The following is a 19,405-nucleotide window of genomic DNA, read 5'->3' on the forward strand; positions in this document are numbered from 1 at the left end:
CTGCTCCGGATTTTGAAAAACCGTTTCAACTTGAGGTAGATGCTAGTGCCAGAGGTGCTGGTGCTGTTCTACTGCAGCAGGACAAGAGTGGAGTGGATCATCCAGTGTGTTATTTTTCTCTGAAGTTTAACAAATGTCAGACAAGTTATGCCACAATAGAACAGGAAGCTCTTGCTTTGTTGTTGGCTCTGCAGTACTTTGAGGTGTACATTGGTTCCAGTGCCCTACCAGTGATTGTATATACGGACCACAACCCCTTAGTGTTTCTCCACCGTATGTACAGTCAGAACCAGCGCCTAATGCGTTGGGCCCTGATTGTGCAAAATTATAATTTGGAGATCCGCCACAAAAAGGGTTCAGAAAATGTATTAGCAGATGCTTTGTCACGTGTGTAAAAATAATGATGTTTGTATGTTTTGTAAATGTGTTCGCAATCCCTAGGGTTGCTCTTTTAAGGGTGGGAGTGTTACGGATACAAGTGTTCTGTGTGTATTTCTTTTCTCTCCTTCTCCCCTACTCACGGGTGATAATCATTCCCCAATCAGTCATCAATCAGTCGCTAATCGGAAGACACCTGCTCCTTTTCCCTTACCCAATCACAGTCCCTTTCCCTTGGTTTAAAACCCCTGTCAGTTGTTTTCTCCCCAGCTCAATCTCTTTGTAACATGCCTTCTGTCTGTAGATCGCTTGTGTGGTTTGCATCTACATGTCACTTTGTCCCCACCTGTGAGTATTGTTTTGGTTATGGTGTTTGAGTGTTTGTTTGATGGTGGGAAAAGGGGGTAACCAGACAAGTCGCCCTTGGGCTACACTACCCGTAGTTAAACATTGTTAAAAACACTAGTTAGAACTGGGCGGACCACCCCCTGTATTTTTGGTTAGTTAGTTAGCTGTTTGTGAAGTAGGCTAGTCTAGCTTAGGGGTGTTTTTGAATTATTATTCTTTCATTCCTTGGGTCCCGCTCAGCCCCTTTTCCTGCTTCCCCCCCATTTACCGTGTGTTTATAAATAAACATTTAGTGTTTGACGGTAATTGTCTGTGTTATTTGTTCTCACTGTTACGTTTTCACTACTATAATTTGCATGAGTTGTGTTACGGGTCCCATTACCATCCCCCCCTAGACTGTCGGGCCAAAGGGATTCGTAACACTTGGTCTGACCATATCTGCATCGGGAAACTTTAATATGGCAGTGAATGCACTCAAAGAAAAAGCCCGCAGAGCATTGTATGCAATAAAAATGAAATTATTCAAAATCAACATCCCAATTCGAATTTGGACCAAAATATTTGACAGTGTAATCCTACCAATAGCTCTTTACGGAAGTGAGGTTTGGGGGCCACTCAATAAACTGGACTTTAAAATGTGGGACAAACATCCAATTGAAACCCTACATGCAGAATTCTGTCGGAAAATCCTACAAGTCCAGAGAAATACACCAACTAATGCATGTAGGGCAGAATTGGGCCGCTTTCCAGTAATAATGAAAATACAGAAAAGATCATTAAAATTTTGGCTACATCTAAATTCAAGTCCAAATTCGAGTCTGCAATTTAAAGCACTTCAAACCCAAGAGCTGAGCCCAGAAACGAGCCCTCTCAGTCAGCTGGTGTTGGACCTAACCAACCAAGGTGACACCAGCACTGCTCCAAAAGAAAGAATTCCAATAAACAAAATCATGAACCAATCAAAGGACTCATATTTACAACATTGGAAAAACGAAACAAAATCCCAAAGCCGACTAAATTGCTATCTGACCCTAAACAGAGAATATGAATTGGCTGAATATCTCTACTCTGTCAGAGATATGAAGCAGAGACAGATTCTTACCAAGTACAGGCTGAGTGACCACCGATTGGCAATAGAAACCGGCAGACATAAAAAGACATGGCTACCCAAAGAGGAGCGTGTATGTGGTCACTGCACGACAGGGGAGGTAGAAACAGAGATGCACTTTCTCCTCTACTGTGATAAATATTCCTCACCAAGAGATTCATTATTCACAGAAATGACTACATTTATTCCAAATTTTTACTTATTTAACCCAGAGGAAAAACAAAAAATACTCATGGGCGAAGGAGCAATGGCTCCTCTTGCAGCCAAATATGTATTTGCCTGCCATAGCCTGAGGGACACTGAATAATAACATCTGCATAGTAAGCAGTAACTTACTTATTATGACTGTTATTACTGTTATTGTTATTAGTATTATTATTGTTGTTTATCATTCCAAATAGTAATGGTATGGGTGGTAATGGTAATGATAGCAGTTCAATGATGGTGGTGGTGGTAGTGGTGCATTACACCATACATTACATTCGACTATTGACTGTTACCATTTTATTGTTACTATGTTTATATTTAATTTTGTATTATTTACTGCCATTCTATATTATTATTTGTCATTGTTTATAATTTTATTACAATGTATATTGTATACATTGTTGCTTTGGCAATATTGACACAATGTTTTTCATGCCAATAAAGCAGCTTGAATTTGAATTTGTATGGAGAGTAATTGCCCATAATTCTGCACCTTTTGATAGTTGAGCATCCTGATTTAGTGACTGCAAAGAACATTTATGGATCGACTGGGATTTTTTAAAAGAGACTAACTTTCTGTTTTGTCTGCTCTTGCACTCAAGAGATAAGTATAGATGTATTCATGTTTTTTGCACACAGTCGTGTTATTTTGACGGTATAATACCTTTTTTATTCATGTTTTTATGTGTTTAAAAGACAACTACATTTTCAAAATGCATTTACTGTTTTTCAAAAGTTGTGTGTCTTGTGGACTCTGGAACAATGTTGTCGATTTTCAAAACAAAGAACTGCTTGTAGGTGATTGAGAGAAACGAATACATACAGACAGTTGCTTGTGAGACAGTCCATGTTACCAGTCCATGTTACCAGTACATGGCTTGAGGCACATTTCATAGTTTATTCTGTATAGTCTTCTACTGTATATATTTCCAATCATAACAAAAACATGTTTTAACTACTTTATTACTTAGCTATTTGTGTATATTTTTGATCATGGCTATTGATTGCACTGTTGAGGAAAGTTTGCGAGTAAGCGTTTCACTGTACCCTGTATCCCGTGAAGACAAATGTTTGAATAGAAGATGAACGCAGCCCATTCCCAGCGGCTATCGTAGTCAATATAACGGTGACCGATTTAACCAGCGCTATCTAGCCATCACTGACATTGAACTGAAGTTGCTCAAAGTGAAAATACCATATAGACCAACGAAGCAACTCCGTTGATTCTGTCTGATTTTTATTTACAACGGCAGGGGGTGCACCGTTCCTGGAGGTACTGCAATACCAGGTCGATGCGTGGAGTGGACGGAGCAAGCCCCTATTCCATCTCCCTATTCCAAAAATCAATTTAATATATGGTCCCCAGATAGGGGACGTATCAGATATTAAACTGATAAGAACAGATACTACACTTGATCTTAGCCAAAAGGCCGAGAAGCGATACCCACAATGGTTTCGGGAGAAAGTGGCCGTTCTCCGACACGTCAAATTCGACAATGGACACACCAAAATGAGCTCCGTATGCTTATTTTTCCCCATAAAAAAAGACAAGGCTTTAAATAAAAGGTGGCATGGATTGGGAGTTGATCAACGTCAGGAATAACCACGTTTGACTGTTACAAAGTAACACATTTGTAGGTTCTAATGTCACGTGGTCATCCGCCCTCCAATCAGAAATGAGAGAAAGCTTTGTTAAATTAAAACCAGATCAACAGCTACATTGGAATAATAATATATTACGGGTGGGGGGAACAATTTGGAGATAATAATATTGACATAACATTTGATCTTGTATCAAATATATCCGGTAGCGCTGCTGCCACAACTGAACTGAAGCAATTGTCCACTTGGTGGCGCCAGAGTTCCACCGACCGTCGCTTTTTCCTGGCTGTCCTGTGTGGTACAGCAAGCTGCATTTCAATGTTGAACCACTTGACTTCAATACATCGTCGACGAAAATAACGTGAACAATTAAAAATAGCCTGTCTTTTTTGTATCTCAAATTGACTGGCCATCTCGGCGAAAAATATGATTTGACATATGTTCGTTTAGATTTGTTTGTTTATTATCATATATTTTTCTTTGTAAAAGTAATATAAATACAACACATTTTATATGATCAGATATTTTTTATTTTTAAACACAACACATTGAATTATTAAACAATTACACATTGAACAATTACATTTTATTTATTTTCTTTTTAACTAGTAAACCTACACATTCTGAACAATTATAATTTTAAGCAGTGTATTGCTAGTTAACATGCTACCGAACTGATCAACAATTATAGGTACAAGCTAATAACAAGGTATATATGCTTTATTATTGAACAAGCAACTTAACTCAAATAATGATGTGTGCGCTAGGCATCTCTCTCCAGGTTGTTGTGCTGCTTGGCTGGCTAGCTGCTCAATGGTTTCCTCCAGATATTGCCACTGTTTTCGCACACACTGCCACACTGCCACCATCGGTGCAGACACAAAAGAAAACAAGAAGCAGAAATGATACTGACATTTGTAATACAGTTAAAGGTGGAGCTGATGAACTCTGCAGCTGTAGCTTACTTGACTATACTGTGTGTCTCCGCCAGTTCCAGAAAGTCCACTCCTTGCATACGTACTGTAAATATGATGAATCATAGATCGGCAAGGAAATCCTCTTCATCTTCACTGTCCAACTGCATTGTCACGGAGCTGGAACCAGCAGTAGAGGACGGAGTGGCCTTAAAGCTGTATGCTGCTGTGGTGCCAAACTGCTGCACAACTTCACCTGGTAGTTTATGCCGGTAACAGGTATCACCAGCCAGCTTCAGTCCGTACCGCACCAGGAGTATGGAGCTGAGAGTGTGCAGTGACATTCTATTTCTTAACTTTGACTTTGACCACAGTCATTTGGCTGAACAGCCGTTCAACCTCCGCATTTGCATGTGGCAAGGAGAGGGCAGCGAGTGCAGCTTTGCACAGTTCTTCAAATGGATTTGACCCGGGAAGAGTCCGTGTAGTCATTGTACTTCACTCCAAAACTCGACTGTATTTTCAGTTGAGTCCCACCTAAACAGATGGATGTTTCTCCATTGGGAAACAATTTGATCAATTGTTTGGGGCTGGTATCCCAGTAGCTCAACTACTTTAATAATTTCAGTGGTGCCTTTATTGTGCTTTAGCGTTTCCTTAACACCTGAACAAGGCCATGTGTCGCAAAGCTTCTAGGTTGTCTGGGAGCCTTGCTTGCAGCTCCTTGCTTAAAGCAACAATGTAGTTCAAATCAAATCAAATGTTATTACATTTTACAGTATATACATATGAGATGAGTAATGTAGGGTATATAAACATAAAGTGGCATAGTTTAAAGTGGCTAGTGATACATGTATTACATAAAGATGGCAAGATGCAGTAGATGATATAGAGTACAGTATATACATATACATATGAGATGAGTAATGTAGGGTATATAAACATTATATTAAGTGGCATTGTTTAACTTCTACCGAGTCAGAAACCCGGATCCGGGAGCACCCCCCACCCCCCACCAGTAAAAAAGCTGAATAGCATAGCTAGCATAGCGTCACAAGTAAATAGTAGCATCTAAATATCATTCAATCACAAGTCCAAGATACCAGATGAAAGATCCACTTCTTGTGAATCCAGCAATCATTTCTGATTTTTAAAATGTTTTACAGGGAAGACACAATATGTAAATCTATTAGCTAACCACGTTAGCAAAAGACACAATTTTTCTTTGTCCACCATTTTTTCTCTCCACCAGTAGCTATCACCAATTCGGCCAAATAAAGATATTGATAGCCACTAACCAAGAAAAAACCTCATCAGATGACAGTCTGATAACATATTTATTGTATAGGATAGTTTTTGTTAGAAAAATGTGCATATTTCAGGTAGAAATCATAGTTTACAATTGCACCCACCATCACAACTCGACTAGAATAAATACAGAGAGCAACGTGTATTACCAATTTACTCATCATAAAACATTTCATAAAAATAGACAAAGCATAGCAATGGAAAGACACAGATCTTGTGAATTCAGACAATATTTCAGATTTTCTAAGCGTTTTACAGCGAAAACACAATAAATCGTTATATTAGCATACCACATGTGCAAACGTTACCCCAGCATGAATCCAAGGCAAGGGGAGCGATAACGTTATGATCACCAAAATATATAATTTTTTTCACTAACCTTCTCAGAATTCTTCCGATGACAGTCCTGTAACATCATATTACAACATACATATAGAGTTTGTTCGAAAATGTGCATATTTAGCCACAAAAAAACGTGGTTATACAATGAGAATAGTAGCAAAACTGTCCTGAAAATGTCGGGCGCTATATTTGAGAGTGATCTAGTCTAATCGATAGCTAATCATAAACTTGACTAAAAAATACAGGGTTGACAGGAATCGAAAGACAAATTAGTTCTTAATGCAATCGCTGACTTACATTTCTAAAATTATCCTTACTGTGCAATACCGGGTCCGCCAAGCGAAGCTACACATAACAAAATGGCGATATATGCGTTTAAAATTTTTCAACAGAACAGCGATTTATCATCATAAATAGTTCTTACTGTGAGCTGTTCTTCCATCAGTATCTTGGGCAATGTATCCTTTCTTGGGTCTAATCTTCTTTTGGTCGAAAGATGTCCTCTTGTCCGTCGAAATGCCCACTAAAGTTCGACCGGGACCCCGAAACGTGCCCGGCGCTTCAAAGAGCATCACAAAGCAATGCCTCAAAATCGCACTAAACGGATATAAATTGCTATAAAACGGTTTAAATTAACTACCTTATGATGTTTTTAACACCTATAACGAGTAAAAACATGACCGCCGATATATAAGTGGCTAAACCAACGCTTGGAAAGAGAGAGAGTCCGACGTCCATCTTGCGTCAGGCGCAGCAGGAAAAGAACGGTACATCCGGTCTTTCGTGTTTTATACTGGCCCTGATTGCGCAATCGACTCCATTCAAATTGTCACCTCTTACTGACATCTAGAGGAAGGCATGGGCAGTGGTTGTATCCTCATAGGATTTACAGGGACTTTAAAACTGACCTGGGACCAGAGGCCAAAATGTCTGAAATCTCACTCCCTATCAGGAAAAGTGCTGTAGAATGAGTTCTGTTTCACTCAGAGACATAATTCAAACGGCTATAGAAACTAGAGAGTGTTTTCTATCCAATAATAACAATAATATGCATATTGTACGAGCAAGAATTGAGTATGAGGCAGTTTAATTTGGAGACGATAAATGCTAACGTTGAAACAGCACCCCCTATATTGAGAAAAGGTTTTAAAGTGGCTAGTGGTACATTTTTACATAATTTCCATCAATTCCCATTATTAAAGTGGCTGGAGTTGAGTCAGTATGTTGGCAGCAACAGATAAAAGCTGTTTTTCAGTCTCTCGGTCCCTGCTTTGATGCACCTGTACTGACCTCGCCTTCTGGATGATAGCGGGGTGAACAGGCAGTGGCTCAGGTGGTTGTTGTCCTTGATGATCTTTATGGCCTTCCTGTGACATCGGGTGGTGTAGGTGTCCTGGAGGGCAGGTTGATGCACCGTATCCCAATGACCTTTTTGTCCTCTGGCGCAAGACTGAGTTGGTACACCGTGCTCTCTAAAAGGTACCCAGGGTATGGTGATGGACTGAGATGTCCATCAATGGCATCCTTCAGGACATCCATTTTTTGCCATAGGGTTGACTACTCTGCTGCAAATTGATGTTAAGAGGTGTACCAGATTGTCCAAAAGCTTGACCGGATCTGTTTGCTCTGCCTCAAATGACTTCACTGCAACTTGTACGTCGGACAGGATTGATTTCAAGTATGTCAGGTAGACATAGTTGGTCTTGTCCCCACATTGTAGCTTGTACATTTAATATTTGCTGCTTTGGCAGCAGCTACTCTTCTTGGGGTCCAGCAAAATTAAGGCAGTTTATACAATTTTAAAACATTACAATACATTCACAGATTTAACAACACACTGTGTGCCCTCAGGCCCCTACTCCACCACTACCAGGGTGGGTATAATTTGTGGAATGTTCCAACAGGAATCTGTTCCAAAAACTTCATAAATAACAAGGTTGCCAACAAACAACACATACAAAGTTGTATAGTGTCAGAATAAGATACCGGGTAGGGAGTGGACTATTTCATCAAGTTTTTCACTCACCACGTTTATTCCGTTTATTGGGGCGGCAGGAGAGTAGCCTAGTGGTTAGAGCGTTGGACTAGTAACCGAAAGGAGAGTTTACTGTCTAGCCAGACAACTAGATATTTGTAGTTGTCCACATCATTTAAGTCAGAACCGTCCAGAGTAGTGATGCTAGTCAGGAAGCGGGCGGGTGCGGGAAGCGAACGGTTGAAAAGCACGCATTTGGTTTTACTAGCGTTTAAGAGCAGTTGGAGGCCACGGAAGGAGAGTTGTATGGCATTGAAGCTCGTTTGGAGGTTTGTTAACACAGTGTCCAAAGAAGGGCCAGATGTATACAGAATGGTGTCGTCTGCGTAGAGGTGGATTAGGGAATCACTCGTAGCAAGAGCGCCATCATTCTGTCCCTGAACAAGGCGTGGCCAGGCACGACTTCAACAACATCATTAAGTTTGCAGACGACATAACAGTGGTAGGCCTGATCACCGACAACGACGAGACAGCCTATAGGGAGGAGGTCAGAGACCTGGCCGGGTGGTGCCAGGACAACAACCTATCCCTCAACGTAACCAAGACTACGGAGATGATTGTAGACTACAGGAAAAGGAGGACCGAGCACGCCCCCATTCTCATCGACGGGGCTGTAGGGGAGCAGGTTGAGAGCTTCAAATTCCTTGGTGTCCACATCAACAACAAACTAGAATGGTCCAAACACACCAAGACAGTCGTGAAGAGGGCACGACAAAGCCTATTCCCCCTCAGGAAACTAAAAATATGTGGCATGGGTCCTGAGATCCTCAAAAGGTTCTACAACTGCAACATCGAGAGCATCCTGACCGGTTGCATCACCGCCTGGTATGGCAATTGCTCGGCCTCCGACCACAAGGCACTACAGAGGGTAGTGCATACGGCCCAGTACATCACTGGGGCAAAGCTAACTGCCATCCAGGACCTCTACACCAGACGGTGTCAGTGGAAGGCCCTAAAAATTGTCAAAGACTCCAGCCACCCCAGTCATAGCCTGTTCTCTCTGATACCACACGACAAGCGGTACCGTAGCGCCAAGTCTAGGTCCAAGAGGCTTCTAAACAGCTTCTACCCCCCAAGCCATAAGAGTCCTGAACATCTAGTCAAATGGCTACCCAGACTATTTGCATTGCCCCCCATCTTTACACCACTGCTACACTCATCTATGCAGTCACTTTAACAACTCTACCTACATGTACATATTACCTCAACTAACCGGTGCCCCCACATCATTGACTCTATCGGTACCTCCCTGTATATAGTCTCACTATTGTTATTTTACTGCTGCTCTTTAACTACTTGTTAATTTTATCTCTTATTCTTATCTGTATGTTTTTTTTAAACTGCATTGTTGGTTAGGGGCTCGTAAGTAAGCATTTCACTGTAAGGTCTACACCTGTTGTATTCGGCGCACGTGACTAATACAACTAATACAACATTAGGCGAACCCCTCCTTCGCCTAATCAACAGATGTCCATCCACTTCCCCAATAGCAATCCTGTGATCTCCTCCCGTCCACCCAACACATTGCAAAGGCATCTGTCTTTCTAGAGACCCATTACCTTCTGGCATAAACCCAGTCTCTTTTTATACACTATGCGTCTGATCTATCATGTCTTTAATAATATCTCAATGTTCAATGTTTACCCCGAATCCAACAGGCTGAATTGACTGTTTCGCTGCCAGACAAGGCTCCGCTGAGAGTCAGGTGTAGCAGTGGTAAGGTGTTGGGACAGATTTATGTAGTCCCTAACAGTTTGTGGGCCCCGCTTGTCACCGCTATAGTGCAATTAATGTATTGTTTAGTTGTGCAGTGGCTTTGCTGGCATGCATCTAGAAACTGTCTCCCCCCCTTTGCCCCACCAAGATTTAGATGCTAAAACTGCCACTGAGTTGGACGGTCAACCACTGAAAGCCCTGACGCCCTACACTTTGGTGAAGCACAATAGATAAAGTATGTTACACTCTGGTTGACATTGGAGAAAGAAAATGGTAGTTATGCTGAGCTTATAAAAATGTACCTCAATTTACCTCCAGATGACTTTTAGGACCATCAACTGTCCGAGCTTCCCAGGAAGTATACCGTCCACCAGAACCAGTGAGTTCAGATCAGTCTGATTCTCTGTGCTCGGAGTCAGAGGGGGAACAGCTTGAGGTAGGCCATACCATCCAAAAGGGTTGAAAAATAAATATCTCCCATTTATAACACTGCACTAATCCATCAAAATGTTCTCCCAGTAAAGTGTAACCTGTGTGTTTGCTTGTTGACGTCCATCTCCTAACCTCTAACTCTGCTCCTGTTATCTAGGACCTAGGGGTTCTACCCAACACCCACCTGATGTCCTCCATTACCTGTTCTCCAGGACCTAGGGATTCTACCCAACACTCACCTGATGTCCTCCATTACCTGTTCTCCAGGACCTAGGGGTTCTACCCAACACCCAGACCTGGACCCACCTGATGTCCTCCATTACCTGTTCTCCAGGACCTAGGGGTTCTACCCAACACCCACCTGATGTCCTCCATTACCTGTTATCTAGGACCTAGGGGTTCTACCCAACACCCACCTGATGTCCTCCGTTACCTGTTCTCCAGGACCTAGGGGTTCTACCCAAGAACCAGACCTGGATCCACCTGATGTTCTCCATTACCTGTTCTCCAGGACCTAGGGGTTCTACCCAAGAACCAGACCTGGATCCACCTGATGTTCTCCATTACCTGTTCTCCAGGACCTAGGGGTTCTACCCAAGAACCAGACCTGGATCCACCTAATGTTCCCCAGGACCTAGGGGATCTGACCAACATCCAGACCCACCTGAAGTCCTCCGTTACCTGTTCTCCAGGACCTAGGGGTTCTACCCAACACCCAGACCTGGACCCACCTGATGTCCTCTGTTACCTGTTCTCCAGGACCTAGTGGTTATGTTCTCCAGGACCTAGGGGTTCTACCCAAGAACCAGACCTGGATCCACCCAATGTCCTCCATTACCTGTACTCCAGGACCTCGGCGTTCTACCCAACACCTAGACCCACCTGATGTCCTCCGTTACCTGTTCTCCGGGACCAAGTGGTTCTACCCAACACCCACACCTGGATCCACCTGATGTTCTCCAGGACCTAGGGGTTCTGCCCAACATCCAGACCTGGACCCACCTGATGTCCTCTATTACCTGTTCTCCAGGACCTAGGGGTTCTACCCAAGAACCAGACCTGGATCCACCCGATGTCCTCCGTTACCTGTTCTCCAGGATCTAGGGGTTCTACCCAACACCCAGACCCACGTGATGTCCTCTGTTACCTGTTCTCCAGGACCTAGGGGTTCTACCCAACACCCAGACCTGGATCCACCTGATGTCCTCCATTACCTGTTCTCCAGGACCTAGGGGTTCTACCCAACACCCAGACCTGGATCCACCTGATGTCCTCCATTACCTGTTCTCCAGGACCTAGGGGTTCTACCCAACACCCAGAGCCACCTGATGTCCTCCATTACCTGTTCTCCAAGACCTAGGGGTTCTACCCAACACCCACCTGATGTCCTCCATTACCTGTTCTCCAGGACCTAGGGGTTCTACCCAACACCCAGACCTGGACCCACCTGATGTTCTCCAGGACCTAGGGATTCTTCCCAACACCCAGACCCACCCAGACCCACCTCTATACTGAGGACCCTAGAGAATCCCCCTCTATACTGAGGTCCATAGAGAATCCCTCTATACTGAGGACCCTAGTGAATCCCCCTCTATACTGAGGACCATAGAGAATCCCCCTCTATACTGAGGACCCTAGAGAATCCCCCTCTATACTGAGGACCATAGAGAATCCCCCTCTATACTGAGGACCCTAGAGAATCCCCCTCTATATTGAGGACCCTAGAGAATCCCTATATACAGAGGACTCTAGAGCATCCCTCTATACTGAGGACCATAGAGAATCCCTCTATACTGAGGACCCTAGTGAATCCCCCTCTATACTGAGGACCATAGAGAATCCCCCTCTATACTGAGGACCCTAGAGAATCCCTCTATACTGAGGACCCTAGAGAATCCCTCTATACTGAGGACCCTAGAGAATCCCTCTATACTGAGGACTCTAGAGAATCCCCCTCTTTACTGAGGACTAGATAATCCCTCTATACTGAGGACCCTAGAGAATCCCTCTATACTGAGGACTCTAGAGAATCCCTCTATACTGAGGACCCTAGAGAATCCCCCTCTATACTGAGGACTCTAGAGAATCCCCCTCTATACTGAGGACCCTAGAGAATCCCTCTATACTGAGGACCCTAGAGAATCCCACTCTATACTGAGGACCCTAGAGAATCCCTCTATACTGAGGACCCTAGAGAATCCCCCTCTATACTGAGGACTCTAGAGAATCCCCCTCTATACTGAGGACCCTAGAGAATCCCTCTATACTGAGAACCCTAGAGAATCCCTCTATACTGAGGACCCTAGAGAATCCCTCTATACTGAGGACCCTAGAGAATCCCTCTATACTGAGGACCCTAGAGAATCCCCCTCTATACTGAGGACCTTAGAGAATCCCTCTATACTGAGGACTAGAGAATCCCCCTCTATACTGAGGACTCTAGAGAATCCCTCTATACTGAGGACCCTAGAGAATCCCTCTATACTGAGGACCCTAGAGAATCCCCCTCTATACTGAGGTCTCTAGAGAATGCCTCTATACTGAGGACCATAGAGAATCCCTCTATACTGAGGACTCTAGAGAATCCCCCTCTATACTGAGGACTCTAGAGAATCCCCCTCTATACTGAGGACTCTAGAGAATCCCTCTATACTGAGGACCCTAGAGAATCCCTCTATACTGAGGACCCTAGAGAATCCCTCTATACTGAGGACCCTAGAGTATCCCTCTATACTGAGGACCCTAGAGAATCCCTCTATACTGAGGACCCTAGAGAATCCCTCTATACTGAGGACCCTAGAGAATCCCTCTATACTGAGGACCCTAGAGTATCCCTCTATACTGAGGACTCTAGAGAATCCCCCTCTATACTGAGGACTCTAGAGAATCCCCCTCTATATTGAGGACCCTAGAGAATCCCTCTATACTGAGGACCCTAGAGAATCCCTCTATACTGAGGACTGTAGAGAATCCCTCTATACTGAGGACCCTAGAGAATCCCCCTCTCTCTCCCTCAGAGAGAGAGAGACTGTGTGTGTGTGTGTGTGTGTGTGTGTGTGTGTGTGTGTGTGTGTGTGTGTGTGTGTGTGTGTGTGTGTGTGTGTGTGTGTGTGTGTGTGTGTGTGTGTGTGTGTGAGCTCTATAATCTGCTCTGAGAGGACAGGTTAGATAAGGCTAGTTTGGCCGCTCATCTAATTTATAAAGTCTTTGTTTTTTTATTGATACAAATGGATGGACGGGGTGTGTGTTCCTGTGTGTGTGTTCCTGTGTGGGGGGGGGGGGGGGGTTCTTGTTCTTTGTTCTTTCTCTCTCCTTTTTTTCACTGACTACACCTCCATCTCCCTCCCCCTCTCTATTCTCTCCTTTACTCTCCCTCCATCTCCCCCTCTCTATTCTCTCCTTTACTCTCCCTCCATCTCCCTCCCCCTCTCTATTCTCTCCTTTACTCTCCCTCCATCTCCCCCTCTCTCTATTCTCTCCTTTACTTTCCCTCCGTCCCTCCCTGTCCCTATTTCTCAATTATATGTCTTGCAATTACATAATGAGGGACATCACTTATAGCAGCCTATAAATAGTCTCAGGGGCGCTGCCTCCCTGCCTCTCTCTCTCCCTCCCTGCCTCCCTCTCCCTCCCTGCCTCTCTCTCCCTCCCTGCCTCTCTCTCCCTCCCTGCCTCCCTCTCCCTCCCTGCCTCTCTCTCCCTCCCTGCCTCTCTCTCTCTCCCTCTCTCTCTCTCCCTCCCTGCCTCTCTCTCCCTCCCTGCCTCTCTCTCTCCCTCCCTGCCTCTCTCTCTCTCTCCCTCCCTGCCTCTCTCTCCCTCCCTGCCTCTCTTTCTCCCTCCCTGCCTCTCTCTCTCCCTCCCTGCCTCTCTCTCCCTCCCTACCTCTCTCTCTCCCTCCCTGCCTCTCTCTCTCCCTCCCTGCCTCTCTCTCTCCCTCCCTGCCTCTCTCTCTCCCTCCATGCCTCTCTCTCCCTCCCTGCCTCTCTCTCTCCCTCCCTGCCTCTCTCTCTCCCTCCCTGCATCTCTCTCTCTCTCTCCCTTCCTGCCTCTCTCTCTCTCTCTCCCTCCCCGCCTCTCTCTCCCTCCCTGCCTCTCTCTCTCCCTCCCTGCCTCTCTCTCTCCCTCCCTGCATCTCTCTCTCTCTCTCTCTCCCTTCCTGCCTCTCTCTCTCTCTCTCTCCCTCCCTACCTCTCTCTCTCCCTCCCTGCCTCTCTCTCTCCCTGCCCCTCTCTCTCCCTGCCTCTCTCTCTCTCTTGTTCATTTTATCATCTTGTTCTCTTTATCATCTTGTATATTTCACAGTCTTGGAATTGAATAGATCCTGTGAATACCAAGGCTCTGCTCTGGGGTAGATCAGACTTGTTGTGACAGTTTTCAGTCTTGACGGGGTCCTGGGATGGAACCAGAGGGGTCACAGAGGGGGTATGGGGGGGGGGGGCATCCATGCAGTGTCATGTCCCCGTCTCAGACTCAACAGCCAACCCCCCCCCCCCCCCCCCCCCCCTCCTCTACCCTGCCCTTCCCCAAACACCCCCCTGTCAGAAAGAGTCCTGCAATGGGACTCGCAGGAGAAGGGTTTTGAAGAAAAGAAAACACGACTGATAACAGATGTGACAGTCCTGCTCCGTTCATTACACTACTGTTTCATCCAATCAAAACATCTCTGTCTCAACACAATAACCAAGGAGGTTAGGGAAGCCATGTCAGACTATTTAGACATGTCCCTGAGTCTTCTATCCAGAGACAGGTGATGTCTCTGCTACATTAGGAGGTTAGGAAAGGGAGACATGTCCCTGAGTCTTCTATCCAGAGACAGGAGATGTCTCTGCTACATTAGGAGGTGAGGAAAGGGAGACATGTCCCTGAGTCTTCTATCCAGAGACAGGTGATGTCTCTGCTACATTAGGAGGTTAGGAAAGGGAGACATGTCCCTGAGTCTTCTATCCAGAGACAGGAGATGTCTCTGCTACATTAGGAGGTGAGGAAAGGGAGACATGTCCCTGAGTCTTCTATCCAGAGACAGGTGATGTCTCTGCTACATTAGGAGGTTAGGAAAGGGAGACATGTCCCTGAGTCTTCTATCCAGAGACAGGAGATGTCTCTGCTACATTAGGAGGTTAGGAAAGGGAGACATGTCCCTGAGTCTTCTATCCAGAGACAGGTGATGTCTCTGCTACATTAGGAGGTGAGGAAAGGGAGACATGTCCCTGAGTCTTCTATCCAGAGACAGGTGATGTCTCTGCTACATTAGGAGGTGAGGAAAGGGAGACATGTCCCTGAGTCTTCTATCCAGAGACAGGAGATGTCTCTGCTACATTAGGAGGTTAGGAAAGGGAGACATGTCCCTGAGTCTTCTATCCAGAGACAGGAGATGTCTCTGTTACATTAGGAGGTGAGGAAAGGGAGACATGTCCCTGAGTCTTCTATCCAGAGACAGGTGATGTCTCTGCTACATTAGGAGGTTAGGAAAGGGAGACATGTCCCTGAGTCTTCTATCCAGAGACAGGTGATGTCTCTGCTACATTACAAGATGCCAATCTTCATCAGAGTCAGTCTCATCTCCTCGTCCCAGATATCCGTCTGTGTCATGTAGAGGAACTACGTTTAAAGTGCTCTGACGGGACGCAGGAGTCCGGCTCCCAGACTGCCCCATTATCTCCTCGGGTTAAAACAGGAAACTGATCAGATCACAGCTGATTACAAGCCATCTCCTGCTACAGGAGGGAAGGAGGAATACGTAAGTCCATATCTACAGGTCCTTCATTTAATACTCTCTCTCTCTCTCTCTCTCTCTCTCTCTCTCTGTCTGTCTGTCTGTCTGTCTGTCTGTCTGTCTGTCTGTCTGTCTGTCTGTCTGTCTGTCTGTCTGTCTGTCTGTCTGTCTGTCTGTCTGTCTGTCTGTCTGTCTGTCTGTCTGTCTGTCTGTCTGTCTGTCTGTCTGTCTGTCTGTCTGTCTGTCTGTCTGTCTGTCTGTCTGTCTGTCTGTCTGTCTGTCTGTCTGTCTGTCTGTCTGTCTGTCTGTCTGTCTGTCTGTCTGTCTGTCTGTCTGTCTGTCTGTCTGTCTGTCTGTCTGTCTGTCTGTCTGTCTGTCTGTCTGTCTGTCTGTCTGTCTGTCTGTCTGTCTGTCTGTCTGTCTGTCTGTCTGTCTGTCTGTCTGTCTGTCTGTCTGTCTGTCTGTCTGTCTGTCTGTCTGTCTGTCTGTCTGTCTGTCTGTCTGTCTGTCTGTCTGTCTGTCTGTCTCTCTCTCTCTCTCTCTCTGTAAGTCCTAGAAACAACCTCAGACCCCAGAGTCCTGAGAGTAGAATAGATTCTTCTCCAACACATGAAAGAGACTTGTTCATACCTGGTCATGGTTTGGCACGTTAACATGGTATTTCAATGTATCCCCTGAGACACACAGGATAAGGTGATCTATGACTGTTGGTGGGGTGGAGGATGGAGAGGAGGGGGGGTGAGTTAGGGTCCTAGCAGAGGTTAAACAAGGTCCGTCCGGTTGATTGATCCAGGACAGTGGGACGTTGGGGTTAAAGGATGTTGGTCTGTTTATCAGTTGATGGAGAGTTCTGGAACTCGTGGAGGGAAGTTTGGTCACTCCCCCCCCCCCCCCCCCCCCCACCCCCCATCCAATCAACATTTATTTTATAATGACCTTTTTTTCCTGTGTCATGTCTTTGCCATAGTAGTAGTAACTAAACCTGTTAACTAGTCCTATAGATCACAGTTAGAGAACAGCTCCGTAGTAGTAGTAGAAACTAAACCTGTTAACTAGTCCTATAGATCACAGTTAGAGAACAGCTCCGTAGTAGTAGTAGTAACTAAACCTGTTAACTAGTCCTATAGATCACAGTTAGAGAACAGCTCTGTAGTAGTAGTAACCAAACCTGTTAACTAGTCATTCTATTCCACATCCTGTTGAATATGGAAAAGCACAGGGAAGAGGTGGCTACTACGATGCTTCATTAAAACTCATAACGTCTGTAAGATATCAACGACACAAGGACCTTTTAAATACGTCCAAGTTTAAAATATCCATGAATGAATCTGTATTTGGTAGCGTCCAAATACTATTTTTCCTTCAACATCCCCCTTCCTCCTTCCTCCTCCCCCTTCCCCCTTCCTCCTTCATCCTCCCTCCTTCCTCCTCCCCCTTCCCCCTTCCTCCTTCATCCTCCCTCCTTCCTCCTCCCCCTTCCCCCTTCCTCCTTCCTCCTTCCTCCTTCCTCCTCCCCCTTCCCCCTTCCTCCTTCATCCTCCCTCCTTCCTCCTCCCTCCTCCCCCTTCCCCCTTCCTCCTCTCTCATTCCCCCCTCCTCCTTCCTCCCTCCTCCTTCCTCCCTCCCCCTTCCACCTTCCTCCTCCCTCCTCCCCCTTCCCCCTTCCTCCTTCATCCTTCCTCCTTCCTCCTCCCTCCTCCCCCTTCCCCCTTCCTCCTCTCTCATTCCTCCCTCCTCCTTCATCCTTCCTCCTTCCCCCTTCCTCCTTCCTCCTTCCTTCTTCCCCCTTCCCCCTTCCTCCTTCCACCTTCCTCCTCCTCCCTCCCTCCCCCTTCCCCCTTCCTCCTTCCCCCTTCCTCCCATTTCCACTACCAGAGAATAAGTGGATTGACTTTTGGCTGAGTTTTTCCCTGTCATAATTGTTAATTATGGTGAGTGCACTCTGCTGTTCCTTTGTGAATGAGACTCTCTGGCTGCGTGTCTTTATGGGACTGGGTCCCGGAGCCCAAGGACACAACGGAGGACACAGTGAAGGGACAAGGGAGGGTGGCTGGGACAAGAGAGTGTTTGTGGGGCCTTTGCGTCATCCCCTCAGGAGCGATGGCTCTAACAGGCTACATTACCCCTCCCCCCAAACTCCTCTACCTCCCCTTCCGTACCAGACGAGTGCAGCACTTAAGGTAATATAACTAACAGGATCTATTTTAAGACCACGGGTCTTTTCACTGAGGCCATCTGATGGATAAAGACTCAAGCCGAGCGTTGTAATTTTTGTCACGTTTTCGGGTCGTGTTCTCTTTCTCTCCTCCCACCAGAAGCTGGCTATCAGAGTCGCCCGACAATCGACGCTGGCTACCATAGTCGCCTACCAATCGACGCTGGCTTCCAGAGTCGCCTATCAATCGACGCTGGCTATCAGAGTCGCCTACCAATCGACGCTGGCTATCAGAGTCGCCTACCAATCGACGCTGGCTATCAGAGTCGCATACCAATCGACGCTGGCTATCAGAGTCGCATACCAATCGACACTGGCTATCAGAGTTGCCTACCAATCGACGCTGGCTATCAGAGTCGCCTACCAATCGATGCAGGCTTCCAGAGTCCCCTACCAATCGACGCTGGCTATCAGAGTCGCCTACCAATCGATGCAGGCTTCCAGAGTCCCCTACCAATTGACGCTGGCTATCAGAGTCGCCCGACAATCGATGCAGGCTTCCAGAGTCGCCCGACAATCAACGCTGGCTTCCAGAGTCGCCTACCAATCGACGCTGGCTATCGGAGTCGCATACCAATCGACGCTGGCTATCAGAGTCGCATACCAATCGACGCTGGCTATCAGAGTCCCCTACCAATCGACGCTGGCTATCAGAGTCGCCTACCAATCGACGCTGGCTTCCAGAGTCGCCTACCAATCGACGCTGGCTTCCAGAGTCGCCTACCAATCGACGCTGGCTTCCAGAGTCGCCTACCAATCGACGCTGGCTTCCAGAGTCGCCTACCAATCGACGCTGGCTTCCAGAGTCGCCTACCAATCGACGCTGGCTTCCAGAGTCGCCTACCAATCGACGCTGGCTTCCAGAGTCGCCTACCAATCAACGCTGGCTTCCAGAGTCGCCTACCAATCGAAGCTGGCATCCAGAGTCCCCTACCAATCGACGCTTCTTCCAGAGTTGCCTACCAATCGACGCTGGCTTCCAGAGTCCCCTACCAATCGACACTGGCTTCCAGAGTCCCCTACCAATCGACGCAGGCTTCCAGAGTCCCCTACCAATCGACGCTGGCTATCAGAGTCGCCTACCAAT

The 19,405-nt window shown here is 46.1% G+C and overlaps 1 non-coding gene across 1 annotated transcript; it reads right to left on the bottom strand.

Moving 5' to 3' along the window:
- Window positions 1–3,292: 3,292 nt before the first annotated feature.
- On the bottom strand, window positions 3,293–3,483 carry LOC139533101 (U2 spliceosomal RNA). Its single transcript, XR_011666699.1, has one exon. It is a non-coding gene; the product is annotated as a U2 spliceosomal RNA (small nuclear RNA).
- Window positions 3,484–19,405: the final 15,922 nt, after the last annotated feature.

This window comes from Salvelinus alpinus, chromosome 10, assembly GCF_045679555.1.
Source record: "Salvelinus alpinus chromosome 10, SLU_Salpinus.1, whole genome shotgun sequence".
In the NCBI taxonomy this organism is placed as follows: Eukaryota; Metazoa; Chordata; class Actinopteri; order Salmoniformes; family Salmonidae; genus Salvelinus; species Salvelinus alpinus.